We start from the raw sequence: 12518 nt of genomic DNA, 5'->3' as shown, positions 1-12518 counted from the left end.
ATTGTGAAATGTGATTTTTACGGCGTTAAGCGCCCCATTTGTATGTAAGTGGAATCAAAATGTACATTTGACAATACACTAAGCTTTAGATGAGTCGAGGTCAATTCAGCTGGGAAATCACTTAACTCAAGCATAACAAAAGCTCGTGATTTTTCCTCTGCAGTCAAACTGCATATTTTTACTAAATCCGCGCAAGTCGACACATTTTTCTCGGTTCTCCAGAACTTCGACTTATCAAAGGTTAACTGTATAAGAAGAATTGTTACTCTGTATATATTCTGAAAATGGATGAGACAGTTCTTGATTGGCTCAATTTGTTATTTGTAATAAGTTTGCACATCGATGGACAGATTGACCAATTGAAGGTTTTCTAATGATACGCTGTCAGTGATATAGACAGTTAAAATGTGCTGAAATATATAATTGGCCAAAAAGATAAACATTTGTGTTATTGTGCTTATATATACAAGTGAGTTGTACAGTAATATGGGATTAAGAACTGTTTAAATTCTAAACTATAAATATTTAATATTTGCTTTAAACAACCCAGTTGTATAAAATTACTTTTAAACAACCCGGTTGTATAAAATGACTTTTAAACAACAGTTGTTTAGAGTTTTAAACAACTTTTTTTAAACAACTCAGTTGTATAAAATTACATTTAAACAACAGTTGTTTAGACTTTTAAACAACTTTTTTTAAACAACCCAGTTGTATAAAATGACTTTTAAACAACAGTTGTTTAAATTTTTAAACAACTTTTTTAAACAACCCAGTTGTTTAAATTTCTTTTAAACAACAGTTGTTTAGAATTTTTAAACAACAAAGGGTTAAAAGTTTAAACAACTACGTGTTGTTTAATTTTTAAACAACAGTTGAGCGATTCACCGGTTAACTTGTGGTTGTTTAAAATTTTAAACAACCTTGTTGATTTTTTTCTAACAGTGTACGGTGAATTTCTTCTTTGCAATACATATAGTGCAGAAACCATGTAAAAAACTTTAGAACTGAGATTAGTGCTGTGGGCAAACATGTAGAGAAGAAAGTTTCTGTATTAAAGGCATAATTTACCATTTGCAGATGAAACAGAAACCCCAGCATTAGTTCTTGAAGATACAGTGTAGTTCTAAATTGTGAGTTGGGGCTAGAAACAACCAATGTGAACGGGGATACCAGTTTTCAGGCAAAAGCCCGAATACAGGCTCTGGCAGTCTCAAATTTCAGGCTGTTTTATGTACAAAGGAGCTTCATGTAGATGTATTTCAGGCCCTCTCTTTCATCTAAGCTGGCATCCCTGTGTGAAAATTTGAACTAGTATCATCGATGTTAAGTATTGTGAGATATACAAACCGTGAACAGTATAGTTATAGTAAAAATGTTTCCAGACTTAACAGTCTACAGTTATGGTTTAATGAGAAAAATAGTGATAATCTCCTTATAGTTCAGACTCTTAATTGCAAAAAATTTATATGGTAGGATGTTTTGTGATGCAACTGACCTACACATATGCATCAAAAGTGATATTTTGACTTTTTCAGTTTGTATAAACTGACTCATCCACTTTTATGTCTATATTGGAAAGATGCATGATACTGGGATCATGGAATTTAATTTTCATATTTACAGTAAAAACCTGTCTATAGTGGCCTCCCAAGGGAAATGACAAAAGTGCCCACTACAGACAGGTGGCCGCTATAGACATGCAGGTTGATGGCCATTTTGAATGTCAACACTTGCATTGTATGATGGCATAAAATAGCACATTATTCTCTCAAACAATAAAACAAAACAAAAGAAAGCAAAACAATAAAACAAACCAAGCAAATAAGTTTGCATGTGCAGCTATGATATGGGGATTTTTTGGACAATTTACTTCATTTAGCTTGTTTTGTTTTGTCTTGTTTTGTTTTGGTTTTGGTTTTGGTTTTGGTTTGTTTGTTTGTTTGTTTGTTTTGCCAATTTCTATTTTGATTTTTAAAATAACATTTCAGGCCTGAGGAACTGCACTGGTTCGTTGGGGTTCACAAGTGAGTTTTGGGGGAATGCTATTGTGCGAAGCTGACGTAAGCAACAAGCAATACCCAGACAAGTAGCATATTGCCCTTATTCAAAGGAATTTTAATCACTAATTAGTCGGCATTTTGGTAAAATTTTACGATGTTATCAGGTTATTAGGAGCTGTCTTTGCCTTTGTAGCATCTATGCAGGGCGGCATTACTGAAGCCTAGATCTGTATAGTCAAGTTAGTGGTAAGACGGCTTTTCACGGCAAAGAGCTGCATTAATTTTGTCAATCATGTTTGTGTGATTGTGACTGAGGTAGGACTTGGTAGAATTCACGCAATGAACGTAAAAGCCAATGTATTCATCGCCAATTTGACGGTGCAGCTAAATTTTTGTGGCCGCTATACGCAGGAAGATATTCACCACGGGATACAAAATGAGTGGCAGCTGTCCGCGTTAGGCAGGTATAACCGCTATATTATGAATAATTTTTCATAACAAATGAAAGACCAATTTGGACACCATTGTTCAATGTCATCGCCAATCAAAAGATGCTTGCGCAGTCAATCTCACCCGATTCGATCTCAAATCGAAGAACTAGCAGAGTCGAAGAAAATTCTGCTCTTGATGGCTGTTCAAACGTTGTCTTGATTCCATTGTGTAAGTGGCAGTTTAGCTACGTCGAGGGATTTTTTTTTTTATTTTTAACTGATCCCACTAGATTCGAACTATAGGCAAGGTTGACTGTATTTTCTATAATGGCAAATTACCACACATATTAACTCTTTGACTGTGTGTGTGTGTGTGTGTATGTGTTTGCGTGGCACATGTGCTCAGTGGGTGCTTGTTTTGCTTTTTAAGTTTTTATTGCGCTGGGAACAGGAGCGGGGTAATGGGCAATCAGTTTCAACTAATACCTATGTCCAACATAATATAGTGGGTGTTCCAAGTCACAACTGCATTGGTAAAGAAGAAAACAAAATACGAAATGAAATTAGGCCGCTTGAGCGTGTGTTTATGTGTGTGGGGGGGGGAGGGAGGCAGATTAGTGCAAAAAAAAAAAAGGCGATAATCAGTCACTTTTGTCAACGACATACAGTGGTCTATATAGGACCAGGAAATTCTATTCCATCTCATGCACGAGTTCACTTTTGACTCATTTTCCTATGATTGTAGACTCTCCACGAAGGACGGCTGTGCGCACTTCCTGTTTGATGTCGGTTTTGATCTTTGACATTTCATTGCTTTATCATTTCTGCTTCCACGAGACGAAAACATTACAGGATGTTACCCAGATATCCACAAAGTGAAAAAAAACATTTCAAGAGTAAGAAAAAAAATGACGTGGAGTAGTTTTAATCTTTTCATCCCCCCCCCCCTTTCTCTCGACGATTCGATTAGGATAGATACCACCTTTTTACCATTGCTTGTGCACTCTCTGGACGAGGATTTCAAAATTTTATAGGCAATTAATACGCTCGCAAGTTTGGGTTTGTTTGAGTGTCGGAAGCGTAGTGCCGACTTCGTAATCAGAAACCACCTTATTATGAATCCCATACATGATCCTCACAGTATAACTGGGGACAGAACAAAGTATACGCGGTATTCTCCACTATTAATGTTAAAAATGATGACCTAATCCAAATGAATTGCCAGAATGTTTATTTTCCTAACATACTGGTCATCAGCACCGACAGAGTGCGTATCATTGTTTTTGCCAGCGAGGTTTTTTTTTTTTTTTTTTTTTTTTTTTTCTGTGTGTTTCATTGGATACTTTCATTGTAAACATGCAGTGACGTCCGTTTTTTTATTATTTTTAGCTCACCTGAGCCAAAGGCTCAAGTGAGCTATTGCGATCGCCCTTCGTCCGGCGTCCGTCGTGCGTCGTCCGTCGTCCGTCGTCCGTCGTCCGTCGTCCGTCGTCCGTCGTCCGTCGTCCGTCGTGCGTCGTGCGTAAACTTTTTACATTTTCATCTTCTTCTTGAAAACCCCAAGACCGATTTTCATCAAACTTGGCAGGTAGCATTCCTAGGGGGTTAGGAACTCAATTTGTTAAAATGGGCTCCATGCCCCACCCAGGGGGCCCCCAGGGGGGCCCAAACCCCCCAAAATGAAGGAATCTGTAAAAATCTTCTTCTCTAGAACCAGAAGTGATAGAGCTAAGTTAATACTATGAGTTAGTACATTGATGACTGTAGTTTCAAGTTTGTTCATGGCAGAATCAGGGGTGCCCCCCTTGGGACCCAGGGGAGGGGGGTGGGAAAGGGTTCTAATGGGGCCTAAATTGTACATTTTCATCTTCTTCTTGAGAACCCCATGACCCATTTTCACCAAACTTGGCAGGTAGCATCCCTAGGGGGTTAGGAACTCAATTTGTTAAAATGGGCACCATGCCCCACCCAGGGGGCCCCCAGGGGGCCCAAACCCCCCAAAATTAAGGAATCCGCAAAAATCTTCTTCTCTAGAACCAGAAGTGTTAGAGCTAAGTTAATACTATGAGTTAGTACATTGATGACTGTAGTTTCAAGTTTGTTCATGGCAGAATCAGGGGTGCCCCCCTTGGGACCCAGGGGAGGGGGTGAGGAGGGGTCCTAATGGGGCCTAAATTGTACATTTTTGTCTTCTTCTTGAGAACCCCATGACCCATTTTCACCAAACTTGGCAGGTAGCATCCCTAGGGGGTTAGGATCTCAATTTGTTAAAATGGGCACCATGCCCCACCCAGGGGGCCCCCAGGGGTCCCAAACCCCCCAAATGAAGGAATCTTTATAAATCTTCTCTAGAATCAGAAGTTAAAGAGCTGAGATAATACTATGAGTGAGTACATTAATGGCTGTAGTTTCAAGTTTGTTCATAGGAGATCCAGGGGTGCCCCTCTTGGGTGGGGGGGGGGGGGTGGTTGGAAGGGTCCAAATGGGGGCCTGAATTGTACATTTTCATCTTCTTCCTGAAAACCTCATGATGGATTTTTGTCAAACTTGGCAGGTAGCATCCCTAGGGGGTCAGGATCTCAATTTATCAAAATGGGCACCATGCCCCACCCAGAGGGCCCCAAGGGGCCCCAATCCTCCCAAATTAAGGAATCTTAAAAAAATTGGGCCTTTATTGTACATTTTCATCTTCTACTTGAGAATGCCTGGTCAAATTTTGGTAGAGCTGTGAATAATTTAGATTAGTGATTGCGTGAAAGGTGAACTTGCGATACTCAGGTGAGCGCTAGACCCGCGGGTCTCTTGTTTTCAATACCATGGAGTATCACACAGGTCAACAATCTAGCAATAGTTAAAAATGCATGATTTCATCAAGCTCGTTCAACCAATCACTAAAGGATTAGATTTTGATCCAAAATATGATATCATCTTTACTGTATACCATGGTAGAAATGTGGTGAAAAGGATAATATATTTAAGAATAAAAAAAGGAAGAAGAAAAAGAAGCAAAATCACAACTATCAACAAGGCAGAGAAGAATTGAACTCCTGAAGTATTCACTTCAACTTATCAAGTCGAGGTGAATTGGTGTCGAGTACAGGGACTTATATTATACCAATTCGACTTTGATAAGTAGAGTATAACCAGATAAGAGTCGTAAATGTTTCATAAAAATTGGACATAGAACATGAAAGTTGTGGAATTTTCTCATTTCGTCATCTTCTGGCTTGCATCCTTATATATAAGTACAGGTTATTGTGGTCAATAATCGTGCTCAATTGTCATGATTTTTTTTTATGAGTCACTGCATGGGCTACTGTAGGTGCGCGCTGTATGTGGGGAATCACCGCAAAACCCTCGGTTTTAGAAAAGGGCTATCACTCGTATTACAGTAAAATGCCTCGCACTTGCATATTTTACAGAATGCTTGCAAAAAGTGTATCCCCAGCATGAGTTTTCCCCTGACTATAGAAGTGCTTCTCCTTTATTGCCTTAGAAAAGTAAATTTAATTGAAAATGCCGTCAATGGAAAAGCTGACTATGATCTATATCATACATTAAGTTGCTACTTTGAGTACACTTAGTGCGCCTTGGCAGGTAGACAACATGAACCCCGGGACACCTGTATATTACCTGTGTAATACACTTGGCTTGTGCACGTGCGCTGGGGAATTCCCGCAGACAGCATTCCGTTCTTGGAAAGACGAAGTTGGCCTTGGAACTCTGCCATATCGCATGATGCAATGATTGCAGTGCCATGCCTGCTAGTGCTGATGTAATATAGCAGGTCACTTGAGTGGACAGTATAATAAATAATGGAAATCTGAACTTCATTTCATTATATTATTTCTGTGTGCAAACCTACCAGTACCAGACATTACTTTTGTGCTGTTCAGAGCGTCATGTTAGCGACAGATTTAATGCATGGCATGAGGTGCTCGGAGTGTGCAAGAAAGAATCGATTATGCGAGTACTTCAAAATTAGGTTGATTGTGATATTCGTTGCAATTGACAGCAGCAGATTATACATTGAAACTTCAACACATACTGAGAAAGATCTCCTGCCCCCTTAGACTACGACTAGCGACGTGTGCACAATTCGCAGAGAAACACAAGTCGCATGACTGCATGTGGTGCATAGATCGCGTTTTATTGATAGGAGTATCGTTTTGTGTTTGCTGTTGTTTACTTCTTTTCATCGAAGGAGTCCAATACTCAATATAGGCCTATAAGCTTTACGCTTTTCGCGAGCTGAGAGTAGCTTGTTTTATGTAAAGACCTTTCAGAGCTCACGAGGCAGTAATTCTGCCAGTAATAGATCATATTTCGAGAAGCTATAGGTTCTCAACCAAACGGATCATTTCACCGACCATCGTTAGTTTGCCAGCACCGGTTCCCATTATGACTGAGAGCTTCAGGTAAGTCTGGTAAAGGAGAATGTGGTTTCCTAACTTGACATTTCTATTTTCATTTCGAATATTGCAGGGACAGCAGTGATCTAGTTTTGGGAAAGTCCAAATTACTAGTAAGTAGAGTGGGACATCAGAGGAAAAAACAAAACAAAACAAAATAGAAAAACCAGATCTCTTTCGGCAAACCTTAGGACACAACCATAAGCTATGGGTATAATTAAGGGGAAAATGATAAAATTTTAAAGTATGGAACCAGAATCGTATCAGGACAATTACCCCCGGCTAAATATTTTCTTAAAATTGTTTTCCATACATGACGTCACAAAGTGCTGTTGTCTTCTCATCGGCACCGAACCTATAACAATTCATAACTTTTCAAGAGATTTTCCTCTCAAGCCACATGATTGTATAATATTTGGGTTTCATTCCCTTCTGCAGCCCACTGCTGGATAGCATTGGAGACTATCAGAAAAACGAAGCGGTGAATGATGCATCTGACTCGCTGACAATTCTCAAGAACCCACCGCACGAGACCGATGTTGAAGGATGGTGCGATCTGAGATCAACTATCACGCAGGGCGAAAAGCGTCTCTCGGGCATGCTAATTTCAGATCCCGACGATTCGGGCATCGATGCAGGTGAAAACGCGGCGAACACGGAGAAGAATATACGCAGGACGTCGAAGTCTGGAAACATCATAAAAGAACCTGAGGCAACGCTATATCCTGGCGATTCATGTGACCCCCAGAACACTAAGCTTGAGAAGAACCAAAATGAGTCAAGCATAAACACAGAAGCATGGAGACTATCATTTAACATGCTTAAGAGGGCACTTAGTACCAACGCCATCCGAAGCAGAAATCAAAGAGAGGAATTATCTTCTCTTTTAAAATCTCTCACTGCGGAAGTATAGTCAACCTCAAGAAAGAAATGCACGAGGTCAAGAAAGAAATGAAAGATTTGAAAGAGGTGAAGAAGGAAAACGACTCATTACGCACCGAGATTACCAAGATGCGTCAGCGCATGGATGTATTAGAGGGGGTCCTGTTTCAAGCCATTGCCAAGGAAAAAGACGCATGATGTGGCTATTATTTCGTCTAAATCATGTAGAAATCTTGGAGTATTATTAATTGGTTATGCAATGTCCATGTCTGTATATATCTCTGCTGTTTGTAAATCCGTATCAGTTACGCAATTTAAGCATTATTCGCAAATGTTTAAGTTGTCCAGCCATAGAAAAAAGAAATATAACATATTATATATATATATATATATATATATACATATTTATATATATACATATATATATATATATATATATATATATATATATATATATATTATGCATCGCAAGTTCATGCCCTTATCTCATCCCGACTTGACTTTGGTAAGAACTTCTGTTTCAGCTACTGCAATCTCAACTTTCACGGTACAAAAAAAAAAAGCAAAATTCAGCAGCCCGTATTGTTACCCTTACCAGAGGAAATCCTCACATGACCCCCTTTTTCATCCTCAGTGCATTGGTTGCCTATTGAATCTCGCATTTTAAATCATATTAGGCCCTATGTGACCATGCACCACGAAACCAACAAAAAGTCGCCAGACATAGATTTTTAGTTAGGGCAGATTCTGAAAGAGCAAACTCTAAGCTTTAAAATGATGTGTTAACTCAATTCAACTGGACTCTCCTAACCTATCAAAATACTGGAAAGAAAGCGCACACTCTGGAAATGTGTGAACTGAGAAAAAGAGTCTCTAAAGTACAGGGTCTACTCAAGCGCTTAATCTTTAGCAAGCCGTGCTGGCTGTGTGATGAAAGGGACAAGACACAGGATGTAAATCACGGGAGCAACAACAACGAAGGTATTATCAGATTAATCTGAAATTAATCATGTTCTGTAGAACACATTCTGTCCATGATTCCTGCTAACTCTCAAAGCAGTAGCGTAGCATTATCCTTTCAAAAGTTATTAGACTTGAAAGTAAAAAGTGTGTAAAGGATTTCAAGAAATGAAAAGGGGCCTGTAAGGCATACCTGATCACACTTCACTTCTCTACAAAAAAAAAAAAAAAAACAGGTTGCAACTGATTGACAGATTGCCCTACATCGACGTAAATCTGTTCCAATTGAACATCTCGACGGAAGAATTTCATGAAAAAAAAAAAGTTTTACAAAAACTGCTGAATGCACACTTTCCCATTCATTTTATGATCCCAACTTTAGAAATAATACAAAAAAATAATATACTTTCAGAAATATCGAAAACTAGAAATTGAATTGCTTTACGCATTTCGTCTATTCGGAGTCCTCATGTAAAGTCAGGAGGTGTGATTTTTTGTTTTTTTGTGATGCATTGTTGAATCAGTTGCCTCAAGCTCTCTGTTACATTTCAAATGTTGACTGCTTCAAACATGCCTTCAAGACTCATAAAATGATTGTTTATAAGTGCTTTCCAGTAGAATGGTAGTAAATGTAATTTCTTTTTTTCTTTATTTTTTATCATTATTCCATTTCCTTTCACATATATACTAGTAATATATATATATATATATATATATATATATATAATACATAATTATTATACATTATGTGAGTATGTGTGTGTGTGTGTGTGTGTGTGTGTGTGTTGTGTTGTCATATTTTGGATTTAGTTATGTTATTGTGTGATGTCTTCCACGATTTTGTCTTTTTGTTTGAGCGTACTTCTAATTCTAGGCTATGTTGAAAACTAAATGGAATCAATGTGAATTGGAATTTGAATAATTTTTGTCTTCACAAATATAAAATGCAAAAGCAAACAAACAAACAAACACTTCGCCTCCTTTTCTTTCCTGTAAACACAAGAGTGGTTTATGTCATTGAAACAGACGTGGCACAATGTAAATGCTTCCAGAATGCGTAGGCCTAATGAGAGACATTCAATTTTCTTGAGCTTCTTCTTAGATGACAGCGTTGTTTAATGGTGTACACAGTCTCATGATTTAGTTTTTCTTGGTTTGCTGGATGCAATGCTATTGACTACTTTAAAGCAACAATTTGCACTATTTATAATAATAATAATAATAATAATGATAATAATAATTTCTATGAAAATTTAAGTTTTGGCTTCTATTACTTGGCCAACTTGAATTACTAGCTCAAGATCTTTACATCATTGAAGGGCAAGATATTCGGATTTAGCAAGCTAGAACTATTGATATTGCAAAAGCTATTCGACTGACAGTGAAACAAATCCTCTTGCAGTCTTGTATCCAGACTAATAAATTAAAGGGATCATATAGTTTTGGTTAAGGCCTAATTTCAGGTTTCTAATATTTTTGGTGAGATAATGAGAAACCTCTTATAAAATATGAAAGAGCACGTCATTCCATGAGGAATTCAATGTTTATTTGATGAAAATTGGTTTTGAAATGGCTGAGATATCCAAAACAGAGCAATTTAATATACTAAAGTGTGGGACCCGTCTTTTATTACGATCGATTTGTTAAACTTTCTTTTTGGATGTTTCAGTCATTCCAAACCCGATTTTCATCAAATAAACTATACATTCCTCTTAAAACGATATAATATGCTCTGTAATATTTCATAAGTATTTTCTTGGTATCTTGCAAAAGTTATATTTGATGTATTTTTTCATCGAGAAATATGAAAATAAAATCGAAATCGAAATCGAAATCGAAAAAAAAAAAGTGAAAAGCCCAATTCTTATCTTCACCAAAACTGTACTATCCCTTTAATGTTGCAAGTAGGCCTTCGTATCACAGACCGGGATGCAAGATTTTTTTTTTTTTTTTTATTACACTGTTGTTCCGTCCGGCTAATAACGGCAAAGGCAGTGAAAGGACTGGGTTGATTGTCAAGACTATACAATATTGTAAACTGTAACGTGCGAGTGTTTCCACATGGATTTCTACCAAGGACAGTTCCGTCACATGAAAATTGAGCCGGTTTCTGTCATTTTATACAATGCGACACAAGGCGGCGTCATGGAGCCTATGTGTGTTTGTGTGTGTGTGTGTGTTTGTGTTTGTGCGTGTGTGTGTGTGTGAGCGTGTGTGTGTGTGACTGTGTGTGACTGTGTGTGTGTGTTTGTGCGTGGGGGGGGGGGGGTTAATATGGAACAAATGCCATCTCATTTGACCCATCCTCCAGAATCGTGAACTTCTGGCGGGGAGAACATATTTATGTTGTTAGCATTGGACCGTTTTTTGATATGTACATTAGTTTCATTTTCATTATTAAAAACAATTTATGCTAATGTTAATTATCATTATTAGTATTATTGTTATTATTGTTATTATTGTGTCCCCCAACATACACTTATTCTACTTTACAAATCCTTTATCCAGTCCAACATAACATAATGGAATTGAAGTGTGGGGGAGTACATGCAAATCTTATATAAACTGCCTTCGTCTTAGTCAGAAAATGGCCATGCGAGCTATCACTTTCAGTCCACTCAGAACACCTTCTGATCCCCTGTTTCAAAAACTGGGAGTAATGGATGTATTTGAACTGCATAAGCTTTACATCTGTACATTTATATTTGATTTATCAAAGGGAAATATGCCACATGATTTAGTAGAATATTGTCAAAACATCCAACATTCTTATTCAACAAGGGGGAAAAAAGAAGGCTTGCTTTATCTACCAAAATGCAAAACTATGTATGGCCAACTCTCACTTTCTTATATAGGAGTGAAATTGTGGAATGCTTTGCCAGACAAATTAAGGAGTATTAATACCAGGAAAAATTTCCGAAGTAATTTAGCAAAACATATTAAATCTGTATAGACAATGGTACTACAAATCACTTTTTTTTAAATGTATTTCAATAGTTAATTATGTAATATGTGTTTAAAAGGACCAGCACATACTAGCACCTGTGCTACCTCTTGGTTCTTTTAGCAACCTCATTGTGTACAACATTGCCATATTGTAGCTCTTTTTAGATTAATAGTTTTAGATTACATAATCATTTATCAATTATATATTATAGATTATATTCAATATGTTTTGTTTAGATCGGTTAGACAGTTACATGTGCTATGTATTAATATTGATGTATAAACATGTATTCAAACTTTCCTGTACATATGTTGTTGTTATAAATAAACTCAAACTCAAACTCAAACAATCATTTTTATTATCATCAAATGTTAATGATAATAATGATTGGAAAATAGAATTAAATGATTAATAAAAATGGAAACTATAGAATTAGGCCCTATAAAATGAATTGAAATAAGAATATACTGAAATGTGTCAATAGATTAACCAAATGAATGATAAGTATGAACACAAATTATAAATCATCAGGTATTCGTAAATATTTTGATGACATACTTTGGAAAAAAAAAATATGATGATGATGGTGATGCTGATAAGGCTATAAATGAAGAATGTGTTCGCAGAAACCGACAAGTCCATATTTGCCAAATGAAGATATTTGCAATTAAAGGTCAGGAAAAATAAAGAGAATAATAATAACATTTTTGCTTCTGTTGACCATAACTTCAAAAGTATACCTTTATATGTAGTGACCAATATTAAAAGGTATTATTTTGTACTTTATGACAGAGACCGTACTTCAAAATCTTCAAAAATGGACTTATTGGTTTTGGAATACACTCTTCAAATTTTATTGAGGCAATACTGATACGATATTTTC

The sequence above is a fragment of the Diadema antillarum genome, unplaced genomic scaffold (assembly GCF_040938485.1).
Source record: "Diadema antillarum isolate AM-2024a unplaced genomic scaffold, OU_Dant_1.0 seq00000812_RagTag, whole genome shotgun sequence".
NCBI lineage: Eukaryota > Metazoa > Echinodermata > Echinoidea > Diadematoida > Diadematidae > Diadema > Diadema antillarum.
Note: the sequence above shows the minus strand (reverse complement) of the source record.